The sequence below is a fragment of the Nilaparvata lugens genome, chromosome X, assembly GCF_014356525.2.
Source record: "Nilaparvata lugens isolate BPH chromosome X, ASM1435652v1, whole genome shotgun sequence".
In the NCBI taxonomy this organism is placed as follows: domain Eukaryota; kingdom Metazoa; phylum Arthropoda; class Insecta; order Hemiptera; family Delphacidae; genus Nilaparvata; species Nilaparvata lugens.
This window is the reverse complement of record NC_052518.1, coordinates 3,794,332-3,812,039: the sequence shown is the minus strand read 5'-3', so window position 1 is coordinate 3,812,039 and position 17,708 is coordinate 3,794,332. Positions and strand designations below refer to the sequence as shown.

The 17,708-nt window shown below is 34.7% G+C and overlaps 1 protein-coding gene across 3 annotated transcripts in view; it reads right to left on the bottom strand.

The window, feature by feature from the left end:
• LOC111043981 overlaps nucleotides 1-16,476 on the bottom strand; it is a 44,251-nt gene extending 27,775 nt beyond the window's left edge. For 2 of the 3 annotated variants that reach the window (XM_039442246.1, XM_022329030.2), the window contains exon 1: nucleotides 16,315-16,460. The gene's annotated coding sequence lies outside the window, so the exon portion shown is untranslated. Of the gene's footprint in view, nucleotides 1-16,314 lie in introns of all 3 variants that reach the window. The other variant, XM_039442245.1, reaches the window with a different exon arrangement.
• Nucleotides 16,477-17,708: the final 1,232 nt, after the last annotated feature.

Sequence of the window (17,708 nt, the reverse complement as noted above, 5' to 3'; positions counted from 1 at the left end):
GAGCTATAATTTTGACACTCACCCACAGCTATCAATCCCACCATAATCCCAATATACAGGAGACTCACACTTATCATGATGCCGGAATAGTATATGACGCTACAAGCACAGAAAGTTAGTGTTTATGGTATGAGGATAGTTTCTCGGGCGAGGCTTGCCGAGCCCGGGAATATGTTATCCGAATACCGTAAACACCTTTCTGAGAGAGTCGCGTAAATCAAAAGAGACAATAAATAGATGCATTGCATCAGCTGTGAGTAGGTTACACCATGTGACCCACGAAGCCGCCTAACTTTTTGGCATCAGCTATATGAGATTAATAAATTGAATAAGAATGTTTTATGAGGGGAGGGGGAAACTTTGATGTCTCATATCTCAAGAACCAGATGTCGTAGGGTACTCAATGTGGGGTGGAAATTTCCGATCTCACCCTCCTAACAATGTCTTTCAGATCCACGTAGGGACTGGAAAACAGCTGCTTTCTGTGCAGTGTGGCGAACTAACTTCACTTTTTACATTTGATAGTTTTTGATACGCTCGATAACTCGGTTATTTAACGACTGGTAGTTTTCCGTCCGGAAAACTTGCCCCTCTCGACGTCAGTGTACCAGAAGGCCTAACTGCTGCTCGTGGAATAGTCGGTTCTCACGAGATTCCGCAAGCGGGTACTTGCCAGGTCTGCCATATTCCTCTGTGCGAATATCAATATCTACAGGGAGAGCTAGCCTATATAGCCTATCAATCTTAAGCACTGTATATAGTATTTATCCAATAATTTGAGATTGCACGGCAAGCTAACTGCTGGGTCAATCACTTCCATTGCGTATATGCTCTCTAATATTCCTCCAATATGCTTTAGGTTCTATATGGAAAAGCTCTGAGATTTATCTAATAATTATTGTCTTGTTTCATCAACAGGGTAGAACTCGAAGCTTTTATTATTTTTAGATCGGAGAACAGATAAACATACTCATGCAGCACGTGTTATTTGTAGTCTTCGTTTTATGCTTCAAAAGATCTGTTTCTATTTGATGTAGACCAGTATAAACACTCACTAAAGAAAGAATTTGCATAAACATGGATGAGACGTGAGTAGCCGAAAGCAAACATGGATTCACAAATAACGTTTTCATTCAAGGAAAAACAAGCATTCTACTAAATACACCGTATTTATTTCAAATCATTGGGCTGGGTTCACATTGTTGATTTTTTCGTCGGCCGATAGTTCCCAAAAAGATGGAACATGTGCTTTTTAAATGTAAGTCTTCAGACTGTGATCGGTATAAGAAAAATGTTGCCAGAAAATAGAACCTATCCTATTTTCAGAGGAGAGCGATAGTAATGGCGCATATGCTTCTGCATAATATATAACGTTCACACTGGAAGTGTTTAGTCAGCGGAACCTATTCTTCACACCTTCCGGAGTGACACTAGCCTTTGTCAAAAAAACTCCAATCGTTAATTTCGAGATATTTATTTTTTTGAAATATATTAGTAATCTACTCGACTCACTGAGTTCATAGAAGTTTGATTTTTGTTTCTACGATCAAAAATAATAATATTTTTTGTAAAAAAAATAGAAAAGTTGCTGGGTCAAAGAATCAACAATGTGAAGACCCAAAGCGATTTCTCCTATTTCACTGTTATCAAATCATTCCGGTTCGTTACAGACGACTATTTTTCAAATAGTCTGTTCGCGCCCAGTGCGCATTTAAGATAATACGATTTAACGCCCATCATCCCATTTACAATCGTTTACAAAAGTGTGGGAAGGACCCAAGAGTTTCCTGTGCAAGTTGGCCTTCACCAGGGTTCAGCACTTGGCCCATATCTGTTTGATCTGCTCATGGATGTCGTGGGTGCTGCAGTCAAGAGGCCAGCACCATGGTGCATGCTATTTGCAGATGACATCGTGCTCTGTGAACCTACCAAAGATCAGTTGGAAGAAAGGCTGGAAAGCTGAAGGAAGACTTTGAAGGAAAGGGGACTGAAAATTAGCCGATCAAAAACAGAGTACATGTTATTGGGAAATAATGATGGGCTACCCTTGAAGGAAACCAACTCCAACCAGTTGCAAGTTTAAAGTACCTAGGTTCAAGTGTACAGAGAGATGTAGAAATACAGTATAGAATAAATTGTGGATGGATGAACTGGAGAAAAATGAGTGGTGTTCTTTGTGATAAGAAAGTGAATTTTCAAATGAAGGGAAAAGTGTATAGATCAGTTGTGAGGCCAGCTATGCTGTATGGAACAGAAACATGGCCCATTTCAAAGAAACAGGAACGAAAGATGGAAGTGACTGAAATGAGAATGTTAAGATGGATGTGTGGGGTTACAAGAAGAGATAAAATTAGAAATGAATTGATCAGAGGCACTGTAAAAGTTGGACCACTGGAAAAGAAAATGCAGGAGACAAGGATGAGGTGGTTTGGGCATGTACAGCGACGGGAGGAGGATTATGCTGGACGAAGAGTGCAGGATTTGGTTTTGGATGGTGTGAGAGGACGAGGTAGACCTAGGATGAGGTGGGGAGATAGAATAGCGGCTGACTTGCGGGAGAGTGGTTGGAGGAGAGAGGAAGTATTGGATAGGGCTTTGTGGAGAGGCAGACTAAGAGAAAGGAATGCCGACCCCATTTAAATGAGATAAGGTACAGCCAAAGAAGAAGAAGAAGAAGTTCCCATTTACAATCGTTACTACCAGTTTAAATTATATACGGTGCGTGAACAGTTAAAAAAATAATGCTGGATTACAATGGAGAGGTTGAGCTAACACTCTATTTGTATTGAGATTGATACCAATAAACTTTTCGCAAGCCCTCATTGCTCTGATAGAGAGGTGTGAAGGCATACAAACGCATATTAGTATTTCTGTATTCTTCTTTTAATTTTTTATCTATTAGCTCCAGCGACTATATACAGAGAGTGTAGAAATGTAATATACATGATAAGAACATTACATTCTATACTGTCTGACTATGAATGTAATTGTAAATTGTACTACGCATTATTGTATTGTGCGATTGGCGATCAGTCCTATTCAATATTGTTTCATTATCGTTGTAATATTGAAGCCCCCTGAACACTTGAAGACAACCTAAGACCACAAAGCCACAAGCAGACCCGTCTGGGACGGCTCTACACACTCCAAGACCAGACCTTACACCAGACAAGCACCTTATGAATATTACTATTTGAGTTCACTATTTAAATTGGCTAGAACATTTATATGAAAACAAGAAATCTGCTAACCTTATAGTCGTGATCTTTTGATTATTATATCCAATCGAAAAATTCTCAATTTTGATTATTTTTGAGTACTTGCGAATTAATTTATTAATTCGAGAACGATGAATCCGAATCTGAAATCACAATTTCTCGATCTTCATTTTTCCGCAATTTAAGTTTTCGACCAAGATCGACTAGCTACTGAATAGTGGTGTGTGAAGCAAAGACCGTCTGTGGTCAAGGCCGGCAGACGGTCTCAAAATCATTAATTGGTCTAAGGACAGCCCTACACACTACAAGACCTTAGACCTACATTCTACAAGTCCCTAGACTTGGACTGTCTTAAGTCTGGTCTTGAAGTGTGTAGGGGGCTTAATCTCGAAGCAAAATCAAAATGTTGATATCAAAGTTGCATATCAAATGTTCTCATCCTTGAATATAAGTATTCATTGGAAGTACATAACATTTCTAAGGGGTTCACAAAGCGAGACCGTATCATAATATTGTTTGTATTATAATTTGTTAAAAATTCTCTATTATTATTATTAGCGTATGGCTTTCAATAATAATAATAATAAATGTTTTATTGTAGCAGCAAAAGAGAACATCAAATGCATTACAACGTTAAATGGTAACAAAAGTAGACACATAAAAAATAAATAGAACTATTAAATAATATAAGTCACAATCGCACACTGGTAAATCATTATATAGCTAATTCTACACCAAGAAATTTTTCTCTGATCTCAATGTAACAATCAAGTAATAAGGCTATTCCACTTCAAGATTTATTTCGAGAAATTCATCTATTGTATAAATACAATTTTCTGATAAAATTGCTTTTAATTTATTTTTAAATTTTCCAATCTCTAGGTTCCTGATTGAAGGAGGTAAAAAATTATATAATTTTATCGCTGTATATATGAATGTTTTTTGAGTCCTGGTGTAATTGAACCTGATTAAACTCAAAGTAGCCCTATTCCTTCGTCCATATGAGTGATATGAACCCAAAGCATCATATAAATGGATATTCTCTTTTATATATAGTAGGCTTTGACAGATAAACAGTGCAGGAACCGTCATCACACCAAGACGAACAAACCCCTCTCTACAATGGTGGGGAGACCCAAGGGTAGTTCCACATCGCCGTATATAATCCAAAGTTCCCTAATGTGAAACATTGGGAAACCGGACACTTATAGAGTTATAGACCAATTTTTTTATTCCATTATACAGGTTTAATATTATTCATAATGAGATTGATTGGATACTTTGTAGTATTACATTTTTCTTCTCACATTTGAATCGAATCTTCAATTCGAGATCTATGGAACTTTATAGTAAATGTCAGAGTCATCAATAGACGGACAAACTTTTTTACGGAGAATTTATTATCGTAAATGTTTGTTGCATTGTTCCATGGTGTCACCGAGGCAGGGTTAACAAATTACTAGATAAATGGTTTATTTAAATCGAGATATATATAAAAATTTAAAATAACATTTTAAAATAAAGTTTTATTGAGAACAGATGTAGAATGTGAATTCTAAACTTATAAGTTATAATTTTTTGGTGACGTGTCTGTAAAAATTGATACTGAACGAGGCGTTGGCTTCGTGACTTGCAACTTATGTTTTTTCCTGTTCCTTCTTCTGAAAACATGGCTGGCTGTTGTTTGTGTAATTTTGTGCTCTGACTTATTGTCAGTTTAAGTGAATTTATTAATGTTTTAAATTGAGTTTTATACAAGTTTATTGTGTACTAGTTTATTATTAAATAGCGGTTGGTATTTTCAAGCCAATAGCCACTGTGTTTCAACTGTAAACTAGATAAGTATTTTAGTTCGTAATAACTCTGAAATAATTAGGCTTAATATATATGTTTCTTTGTGTATTTGTGTAATTTCATCTGAAGATTATAAGTTAATTTGCTCTGAAAACTGGATTTCTCATTCATAGGCAATAGATCCATTCACAGTTTATCAAGAATCTATTTCATTGGAACCGACAACTATCCTTAGGTTGATAGGTGTTAAATGCTATTCCAACCGTTTAAGGAAAAATTGGTAGCACGGCAAATGGTACCCCTGGTGGGACCGAATTACAAAATAAATATGTCCCAAATGGTACACTATGAAATCCCTGGTTATAGAAATTATTAGTAGGATAGATATCTTGATAGGTTATGAATGGTTTGTTGCTGAGTGGGAAATCGGTTTAAGAGAGATCAAGTCCTAATGAATATATTATCTGTGCAGACTAGCAAAATGGCATACAATATGAAAAATATTAAAAATGATGATGAGTTAATAGCTGCCTTAACACAACTGTTTGATGAGCAAAATGCTAATTTTGATGCTAGGTTTGATGAGATGAAGCAAGAATTTGCTAGCATAAGACTAGAGCAGGTTAGTATAAACCTTCTATTGAAAGATGCACATGAAAAATTGAGTGATAATCATGAAGATGAAAACAAATTGAAGCATGATAATAGTAGTGTTAAGATACAAGATCAGCTCATTCAAGTTTCTGACAATGTAGGCCTAGTTACTGTTGTTGAAAAAGTCAACACTAATGAGATAGTAGAATTGAGTAAAGAAGTAGGTAGGGAGTTGTCTTCACCGAAAGTCAACTATCATGAAAGTAATATTGCTACATTGAAGGTTAGGAAAACTATAAGTAAAGTGAATGTTTACATGAGACAGGTTTCTGTGGAGGTTAGGAATAATGTAAACAAAATGAATGTTGCTTTGAGTCAAGTTGATGAGTTCAACTTTCAACTGAGAATTGAAAAGGTGTATGCTATGCATTCTCAAGTGAACATGACTAACTTTTGTAGGCAAAACGGCTTTGTTGAAACAAATGAACCCATGAATAAAATCATGCTCTTGAAGAAAACAAAACACAAAGTCACCATTGATGTGTTAGTATTCAAAGGTTGTTTCAAGTTGCTTATTTACAAGATGATGACAGTGAATCACATGATGAAAGGGTATTCCCCAGTACACAATGATTAGGAATCCTGTGTTATGCCGGGATTCAGAATAGCATAATCGCTACACAGTGTATGGTAAGAGTCCATAATTGTGTCTTTTTTCTTTCCTGTAGCCTATTTTCTTGGCCCTTAATCTTTTCAATTTTCGATTCTTTCCTGTCTGTGTAATGTTCAGTAAAATTCTTCTATGAAGCATATCTTAACCAATCTTGTCCATAGTCATTTACATTTGTATTCTTCTGAAATAATATTAGAAGTTAAAATAGTAGCTTATTTTCCTAATCTTTAAATTGTTGATAAAACTTAACTTTTCTAAAATCTATCCATTGTTGTGTAAATAATTATGTGCTTGTGACATATTTTTTCATCATGTATCACTTATGTGAAGTGTATCAATTTTGTGTGTGTTGTTTTAGGGAATTTATTTACCCAGTTTTCTATTTCTCTTTTTTGTATTTTTTAGGGAACTTATTTACCCATATTTCATCTTGATCATCTTTGTATTATAATCTTGAAATGTTTGTACTTATTATACAGTCTTTAAATTTTAAATTATTTTTAAAAAAATAAATGGTTCAATTTAAAACGTTTTGTTATATTATTAATTGGAATAAGTTTTTGTGATTGATATCTTTTTCAAAATTTTTAAAATTGTTTGTTCTATAAATTTTGATATGATTGATTATCGTTTGAAATGGATGCTGGAGTGTATGTAGAATTTTTAGTGGGGTTTGTTGATTAGAATTTTGCTGGTATGTGATTGTTTTTTGAGATGGAAACCCATTATTGCCTAAAGAACGAATAAAAGAGATTATGACTTAGAGAGGCAGTAATGAGATAATATTTTTGTGTTGATTACTTATGTTGATTGCCATAGATGCAAAAATAATTATTAATAATGTTGATTGCCATAGATGCAGATTACTTATGAATATTGTTTGCCTTTGAAGCAAAATATTATTGATGTTTTGAATGGTTTCTTGTTTAATGTTTGATAGTAAAGTTTTGTCATGAAATGTAGTTTGTGTTTAGAACATTGAAGAGTCGAAATAAACTATAGTATCCAACAAACGATGATTAACAATATTAAATAATTGCTTTTTATACAATTTTTGAACAAAAATTAAAACTAAATAATTTCGAAACCCTGAATGATAAATCATAAATGTGAAATGAACTTGCTATAAATGCTATAAATGAAATGTTATACTAAATGATAAGAAATGCAGATATATTATGAAATGATTGTGAATAGAAGACCAATTGTCTGAAATTATTGAAATATGTATTGAAATTAAATTTTGTTGTGATGATGTATGTTTTTTACAATTTTGATAATGATACAGGGTGTTATGAAATTCTATTTCTATTTTGAAGAATGGATTAAAATTTTGATATTTGAACAGTGAATAGATGAAAATGAATGAATTTTTTTTAAATTTATCATTGATATGTCCATATTTCACAATTTATGTATTGCTGACTGTATAATAAGATGTTAACAAATTTCAATTTCATAGATACTTAAAATAATTTTCATGTGTATTAGATTGTATTGATAGCCTAATCAAGTTTTTCCTTTTAGTTTATAAGCATTTTAAGATAACAGGTACAGCACAGACATTAACATTGAAATAGTTATCATGTGAATCTCGAAATCAGCAACAAGTGAACGCCATGAAGAGTGTTAAGAACATTTGGGTGATTTTCAAACTAGTGTGACATAACTACGCCAATATCTACGCCAAAATCTACGCTGCGGCCTACACTAATAACTACGCCTAAATCTACGCCGATGCCTGCGCCAATGCTGATACCAATGACAAAATCTACACCGATGCCTGCGCCAATGCCAAAATCTGTGCCAGTGCTGATGCCAACGCCAATATCTACGCCGATGCCTGTGCTGATATCAATGCCCGCGCCAATGCCAATAGCTACATCAATGCCTGTGCCAATGCCAAAATCTGCGCCAATGCTGCACCAATGCCAATAGCTACGCCAATGCCTGCGCCAATGCTGATGCCAACACCAAAATCAACGCCGATGCCTGTGCTGATGTCAATGCCTGCGCCAATGCCAATAGCTACGCCAATGCCTGCGCCAATGCTGATGCCAACACCAAAATCAACGCCGATGCCTGTGTTGATGTCAATGCCTGCGCCAATGCCAATAGCTACGCCAATGCCTGCGCCAATGCTGATGCCAACACCAAAATCAACGCCGATGCCTGTGCTGATGTCAATGCCTGCGCCAATGCCAATAGCTACGCCAATGCCAAAATCTCCGCCAATGCTAATGCCAATGCCTGCGCCAATGCCAATAGCTACGCCAATGCCAATATCAACGCCGATGCCAAAGCCGACACCAAAGCATACGCCAATAGCAATGCCAATGCTTATTGCTGACTCTGTATCTCAAACTTCAACACTACTGCATTACCTGGAGGTAATTGCCATCCATGTTCACATTCACAACTTTGAATTCAGAAGAACAGTCACAGTATCATGAAAGAATTGATTCAAAAAATCCTCTCCTAAATTATTCCTGTATGCAGAACTCTAAACCTTGAAAGCTGAAAATATGAAAAAACCAAACCTTACCTAAATTAATCCTCACCTAAATTAATCCTGTATGCAGCGTCTATCTCTTTTCCAAAAAATGAATTACATTGTCATTTCAAGCCTGAAATGTACATTGTATAATTACAAATATGATACAAAATTTATGTGACTCTGTATTGAATTTGGAATGCAGCCGTCTACTACAAACATGAAGCAATGCTAACTGAGATGTCACCTGTATCGAGTTTGGTATGCAGCCCAACAAGTATCAGCCCAACACTACGTGCATCCAGATCAGCCCAACACTTAACGTCATCACATTGGAGTCACACTTAACTGAAAATCATACTGAGTGCCTTAACGGACTGTTTTCCAAAATGTGCATCAATAAAATCAACCGCGTCAATAGTGAAAGAAATGAACATTTTTTGATTTATTGAAATTTTATGTGAAAATTAAATGTAACAATTCATCAATTCATTTAAAAAAAAAAAATAATAATAATAATAATTTTTTTATTCAACATACTAAATTTTTTATGCAATAAAAATTGAATTTTTCTATCTATTAAATTTATGTGCAATTTCAAAAAAAAAACTATTCTTTACATATTAAACTTTCTGTTGAGATATTTTTCTTTAAATTATAAAGCTAAATCAAAAGTAATATTGATATTCTATATTTTGAGATATTGTTTGGAAACATATAACAAATGCTATTGATGAATTTTTATAATAATTTTCAATATTTTTGGATGACATGTAATGTTTTTCTAGAAAAAATTGTTACTGTTCTCAAATTTAAATTTCAACAATTTTCATTAGGGTCAATGTAAATTTTTTCTTTAAGTTTTCAAACAGTAAAATTTTTTTATGTCAAGAGGGGGGTATTTGTAATATTACATTTTTCTTCTCACATTTGAATCGAATCTTCAATTCGAGATCTATGGAACTTTATAGTAAATGTCAGAGTCATCAATAGACGGACAAACTTTTTTACGGAGAATTTATTATCGTAAATGTTTGTTGCATTGTTCCATGGTGTCACCGAGGCAGGGTTAACAAATTACTAGATAAATGGTTTATTTAAATCGAGATATATAAAAATTTAAAATAACATTTTAAAATAAAGTTTTATTGAGAACAGATGTAGAATGTGAATTCTAAACTTATAAGTTATAATTTTTTGGTGACGTGTCTGTAAAAATCGATACTGAACAAGGCATTGGCTTCGTGACTTGCAACTTATGTTTTTTCCTGTTCCTTCTTCTGAAAACATGGCTGGCTGTTGTTTGTGTAATTTTGTGCTCTGACTTATTGTCAGTTTAAGTGAATTTATTAATGTTTTAAATTGAGTTTTATACAAGTTTATTGTGTACTAGTTTATTATTAAATAGCGGTTGGTATTTTCAAGCCAATAGCCACTGTGTTTCAACTGTAAACTAGATAAGTATTTTAGTTCGTAATAACTCTGAAATAATTAGGCTTAATATATATGTTTCTTTGTGTATTTGTGTAATTTCATCTGAAGATTATAAGTTAATTTGCTCTGAAAACTGGATTTCTCATTCATAGGCAATAGATCCATTCACAGTTTATCAAGAATCTATTTCATTGGAACCGACAACTATCCTTAGGTTGATAGGTGTTAAATGCTATTCCAACCGTTTAAGGAAAAATTGGTAGCACGGCAACTTGTGCAATCAAATAACATGTCACCAATGGTTGCCATATAGTAACCATTAACCAAATAGTAATTAAAGGATTTGAGTACTAGGGCCTACATTGTTTTAGATTGGTAGAGAAGAGTATGAAGAACTTACAAGTATTGCTATAAATATTTTTTCAACATAATTCCTTTCGCAATCACATATCTTAGAGGAGTTTGGAGTTGAAAAAAATACAGGAAAAATGTTACTGATCATTTTGAGCCTGTGATAGAGCATGAACCGAACATTGATCAACTAGGAAGACAAAACAAGCTCTACACTTCCACCAGTTATTTTTACGTGATATTCATCATCCAAGTGTTCAAATTTTCATCAAATCTACGCGCAAAATCCAGGGTTGGATCTCCCAATACGCAATGGGTCTCAAACAGCCCATTTGCTATAAAGGTGAGTACAACTCAAGTCAAAAATTGACTACTGTTTCTACTATTTTAGAGACATTTATTGAAAAATATTTAGTTTTACTCTGAAACACAGTTTCTGGCCCGGTTGCACAAAATCCGGTTGACTTTTAACCGTGATTAACTCCACGAGAACCAATCAGAGAAGGCGTTTTTGAAAAGACGGCTTCTCTGATTGGTTCTTGTAGAATTAATCCACACTTACATGAAGAGAGTGTGACACTGAGTGCCGGTTAAAATTTAACCTGCACTTAAATGTTAAAATTTAACCTGCACTTAAATGTTAAAATTTAACCTGCACTTAAATGTTAAAATTTAACCTGCACTTAAATGTTAAAATTTAACCTGCACTTAAATGTTAAAATTTAACCTGCACTTAAATGTTAAAATTTAACCTACACTTAAATGTTAAAATTTAACCTGCACTTAAATTTTAACCGGCACTCTGTGTCACACTATCAAAACTCTTCATGTAATGGCTGTGTTTCACAAGCTACATATGCGACCACGAATACGCGAATTTTGATTTTCATCAGCTGATGTTTATGCTTATTATATCTGTATCATATCGAAACTGAAGAAATCGAAGAAAATATGGATCAGATGATGAGGAAGTTTAAGAAACCTTTGAATTACAAGAGATTAAGTACCAGATTCAATTTGTATCTGATGAGCCAGATTCGTTTGATAATGAATATGCTCTAAATTTGATTGATGGAAGAGAAAAGTGAAGATGTATACACTAAAAGAGAACAAAAATAATCACGACAACACCCCCAAGAACCTCATCCAAACTGTTCAAAACCTCCAGCTACTCGCACCTAAGCTCCTAAACAACAAATTTTCCCTTATCAGAAATTCTCCTTGTAAAGATAATTTTTGAATGCTGTTCAGTGATTATAAAAAATGAAAGAAGGTAGAAGGAATAAAACAGATACATTTTTTCTGTACTCCATGCTAGAAAGACGCGGAGATTAAATAAAAACTAGAATCTAGTGACTAGCAAATAGCGTAACTAAAGATAGCAACAGGTCATTGGTTCTAGCAATACGAATAAGATTATATACAGCTGACTCGAATCCTAGCATTTGTTTAAAAATTACTTAGAGCTAGCAATTGCTAGTTCAAATTGACCTAATATTTAAACACTCTCAGACACCTTGTAGAGTATTTTTGCCCCTATCTCATATGGTTGAAGTGTAGACACCTTCCAATGCTAGAAGTGTAGATCTACCTATGTGGAAAAGGCATGAGTTTGCTCAATAAATAGAATACCACCACGTGGTAGCATTGTCTCTTATCTACTATCACTGCACACTAGAGCCACCAGCCACCAGCCGAGCCTTCAGGAATGTGGTGGCTCGAGCCGCCGATTTTGTGTCACCACCACGTCATACCATTGAGTATTATCATAGAGAAACAATATCATAAGTAGATATCCCATGGTATAGGGCGTTTATGTCGCAACTTTTACTGTTATCTAAAGCTGATAATCCACGTAATTATTTTCCCGTGAAGCTTTATGACGCTGGTAGTCTCTCATATTGTGCCGTTAATACACTCTTACTCGGTCAAAACAGTAAAAATCGCCAATAATCGACAGTAATCGGCTTGAGATAACAGTAAAAGTTGCGACATAAACGCCCTATACCATGGGATATCTACTTACGCTACTGTTTCTCTATGGTATTATCTATTTATCTGTCATTGCACACTAGAGCCACCAGCTACCAGCCATCAAAAAATCATCTCCAGTTCAGTTTCAAATCAATTCAAATTCAGTACAGTTGTCTGTTGAAGTCGTCGTAATGAATAGTGAACAATTTGATACAGAAAGGTTCATTCTTGAAGTTGAAAGCAGACCAGCTATATGGGACAAGTCTTAAAAATTATATGCAGACCGGGATGTGAAGAAAAATTCTTGGAGGGAGCTGGTAAATATTTTTATTGAGAAATATAACATGACACAAAATGAACAAAAAGAAATTTGGTAAGTTATATAACCACTTTTCTTGAGCATTATTCATTATATTATTCAAGGGTAAAACCTATCTCAATGGGGGCATGGGACGGTCAAGCTAGAACAATACAACTGCGATACCCTTTGGCAGGTAGATTTAGCACATTTTCGACCCTTGTGCAATGAAGCGTATGCCTCCATCCTGTTAAGTTTAGTGACGTTATTCCACACTTAGACTTTTACTACGGGAGTCCCATTTCCGTGTTCTGTACAGGTCCATCAAAGTTATAATTTCCAAGTATTAGACTGTCTATACTCTGTAGCTTTTGGTGTAACACGGAGTTCCTGAAGAGCTTATCAAGATGAGACAAAGATCTAAACCGAGAAGGCATGTTTCATGTTGAACTTAGTTCCTTATTTCCTTTACCAGTTTTTATTGATGTACAATCGAATTGCTAATAAAAGGATATTATGTTCGTCGTGTGGTAAAAACCAAATCCTGCAATTAAATTGTGTGTTTCACGCAATAAATGATTTTACTATATAACGATTTTATAACTCGTATCAAATTAAATTGTCATTCCTATTAAATTTAGAGAAATAGTTGAATTCTATCATTATGGAACACAATTTTGAGCCAATTTTAATGTCATTCCTATTAAATTTAGAAAAATAGTTGAATTCCATCATTATGGAACACAATTTTGAGCCAATTTTCAAGTCATTGCTATTAAATTTAGAAAAATAGTTGAATTCCATCATTATGGAACACAATTTTGAGCCAATTTTCAAGTCATTGCTATTAAATTTAGAAAAATAGTTGAATTCCATCATTATGGAACACAATTTTGAGCCAATTTTAAAGTCATTCCTATTAAATTTAGAAAAATAGTTCAATTCCATCATTATGGAACACAATTTTGAGCCAATTTTCAACTCATTCCTATTAAATTGAGAAAAATATTTGAATTCCATCATTATGGAACACAATTTTGAGCCAATTTTCAAGTCATTGCTATTAAATTTAGAAAAATAAATGAATTCCATCATTATGGAACACAATTTTGAGCCAATTTTCAAGTCATTGCTATTAAATTTAGAAAAATAGTTGAATTCCATCATTATGGAACACAATTTAGAGCCAATTTTCAAGTCATTGCTATTAAATTTAGAAAAATAGTTGAATTCCATCATTATGGAACACAATTTTGAGCCTATTCTAATATTATCAAAGAATAATAATAATAATTCCTTGTGCTAATTGATATTTCTCAAACGATACATATTATGTCGAGTTGTAAGTTGCGGACCAGAGTGGTGGATTTTGGAGTAGGTTTTGAAAATATATTTTATGCTGCTAAACCTATCTGGATAGGGGGCATTAAGAGATCTATTGTTTGATATTGGTTGAGCATTGAAATGGGTTGACAGTTATTGTTTCCCATTCAACCAGCGTTGAAGAAGGGGTATTGTTCTCTCTTGACAATTCCATGCCCCCATCCAGATAGGTTTTACCCTTATTCAACATCTGTCAATAGTCGTGCTTCTTCCACGTCCATTCTTCAACTGATGATGAGTTAACTAGTGAACTGGAGTGATGAGTCGAGTGGTGGCTGTAGTGTGCAATGCTATCAAATATTGATGATGGCGCTTCCGTGGAAGTGCTTCCATATGGTGGCCCAGAGTGCAAAGGGTCTAACGTTTTGGGGTTGAGGGTGACCGGTTGACAAACCTATAGCAGGCATTTTCTTCTTCTTCTCCATCATCATCTTCTTCTTCTTCTTCTTTTTCCTCCTCCTCTTCCTCTTCTTCTTCCTCTCCTCCATCATCCTCTTCTACTTCTTCTTCCTCCACCACTTCTTCTCCTTCTTCCTCTCCTTCTTCCCCCCCTCTTTTCTTCTCCTTCTTCTTCTTCTCCTTCTTCTTTTTCCTCCTCCTCTTCCTCTTCTTCTTCTCTCCTCCATCATCCTCTTCTACTTCTTCTTCCTCCACCACTTATTCTTCTCCTTCTTCCTCTCCTTCTTCTCCCTCCTCTTCTTCTTCTCTTCTTCTCCTTCTTCTTCTCCTCTTCTTTTTCTTCTCTTATTCTCCTTCTTCTTCTTCTTCTTTTACCTCCTCCTCTTCCTCTCCTTCTTCTTCTTCTTCTACTTCTCCTTCTTCTTTTTCTTCTTCTTCTTCTTTTCTCCTTTTTCCTCATCCTCTCCCTCTTCTTCTTCTTCTTCCTTCACCAATTCTTCTCCTTCTTCCTCTCCTTCTTCTCCCTCCTCTTCTTCTACTTCTCTTTTTCCTCCTCCTCTTCCCCTTCCTCTTCTTCATGATCATTTCATTCTGAATTGTATCATTTTTACTGCCTCTGTTGTACTGTTGTCTAGCGAGACTCTGATCCCTAATCAAAATTCCGTCACTACACCAATTATCAATGCTTTAATCATAATTATACTTGATGAAGTTTTTAACTATCAACAAATTTGTTTTGTAAAGAACCCACAAAATTGATTTAAACGCGGTATTGACTTTGTTTCTTGTAGCTGACTGAAGGTGCTACATCTCGGTACAGCTTTTTGAAATGAAATAATTCTTTATTTGGCGGAGTTAGGACTTTCAAGTCCTCTCTACCACTCAAACCCATTTTTTGCGCTTTCAAGGTCAGACAGGTCTGGTGAAATGTTTCCCTGACTTTTCTAGCCTCGCCCACAACAACCCCATTCACGGTCCGACGTCGAATTAATAACATATGGACCTCAAGTTGGACAAAATATCGGATAGTGGATGTCTGAACTGGTTCTCCATCCCCCTTCATATTCATAAGCTATAAGTTTCCTAGAAAATAATGTTTTTCACTGCCTATAATAATGTAGATAATAATTTAATAACCCAATCATTATATAATATATTATACTATACTGTATATATATATGAACATGCTATACAGCCAATAACCACACAAAGGTCTTCACTAATGCCATCTATGCCGGTACTATATGGTTAAATATGGTACGTTATATTTGAATATATTACTTATTATAGGCCTAGTATTAATATCATGCAATAGTAATCATAGAATCATAATATTATACAATCATACAATAGTAGATTATGCAATTTTCATGATCCTTTTAGTTTTTAATAGGCCCCAAGAAACATTACATTCAATATAAAATAGATATGAATCTGAGACTATAAAATAAACTGAAAAAATAAATATTATCATGCAAAGTAAGATTGGTGAAATTTAATGAGTCCGAGAAAAATATCTAAACGATTAAATATTTTGGAAAATTATGCTATCATAATTTCTCCGTTAGTTCAATGTAGAATGTTCAACAAGAAGCTGAAAAAGTCAATAAAGACACTTGACAAGCATTTGTTCGAATCCGAATGAAATACATACTTGAGGAAGGTGTGTTATTTGTTTATGTGAAGCAAGATCTCAACTCACCTAAGCTATTTTGACGACAGCTTGCTAAGTGGCCGCCGATAAGAGTGGAGTGATGCGTGATGTCTGATGCGACTCTGGCTGACTTCTACAGCTGCAATTAACTTTGCTCTTATCCCAGATCGCGTTGCCTAGCAACTGCGCGGCACGGCGCGAGCGCGACTGAATCCATCAATACCAATTTCACAAAAACACGGCCTGAAAAAAGAACTGTTGAGTGCGTTAGACATGCGCACCATTGACGCGTGCTTGTGTTTGCTCATTTGTGCGCATGTCGTGTGCACCTTTTGAACGATTGTGGAACACCGTCGTTTTCCAATATTTATTCATTTGTTAAAACTCGTTCGTTTTTAATTCTTTATTTATTTGTTGTTGCTCATTCGTTTTCAAATCTAGAGACTACACAACTACAGTATTCACTACTAGTCCAGTCACTATATACATTGGTGCATGCAATTTATATTGTAGTTCTGATTTTCTAATATATTATTTGGGTACATAAGAGAAGTCCAGAACCAATTTCTTCATGCAAAATTTCCTTGTTCTAGATACAGAGTGGCCCAAAAACCTCGTATTTTCGGCTCATTTTCCAGTTTTCAGCTATTTCTGCCAAATCTCGTAATCGGACAGAGAAATTTGCTCTCGACTTTTTTTAGATTATAAAATTATGAATAAAATGAGATCATTCGGAACTCTCTATCTCCAATGAGTACTGAGTTGAGATTTTTCAAAAATTAGTGAAATTTGAAGGGAAATCAATTTTGATTAATTTTAGTTTTTGATCAACAATATCTTCCGATTGTTACCATTTAGATGTATGATTAAAATCCTCTGGGCGTATTTTTGAGTTCTACAATCTGAGATCAGGTAGAGCGCTCTATCTCATATAGATTTCCAGGTACACCTGACAACAAGGCTCCTTGTATTGTGAAAAACACCTAATTTTCAGCCTGGCCGGCATATGCTTGAATCATGGCCTGATTTCAAACAGGACTTAATCTATAGTGTGGTGCACGTTATAATGGCAGTGTTTGATTAACATTGGTGTTGCTATCCTCGTCTATCATTTGAAAAAGCAGATAGCGCTATCATTTTCTAGCTTAATTCGTTTTTCAACGATGTAGAAATAAATTAATTATTCATAATTTTAACATAATTACTTTTTTAAGACAGAGGTAAAACAGTGGCAAGACAGAGAATCGACAAAACTGTTTCCATATTTTTCTCCACTGCCATTAAAACGTGGACCTCACTATAGCTTGAAAAGAAAAAAATCTTTTGTTAAACTGTAAAGCATTTGTATACTTTTTTATTAATTTTCTAATTGCGGATGATTCCCACATGAGATTTTCTCTTGTGCATGGGTAATGGAAAGTGCGTTGGTTGATTGATGAGAT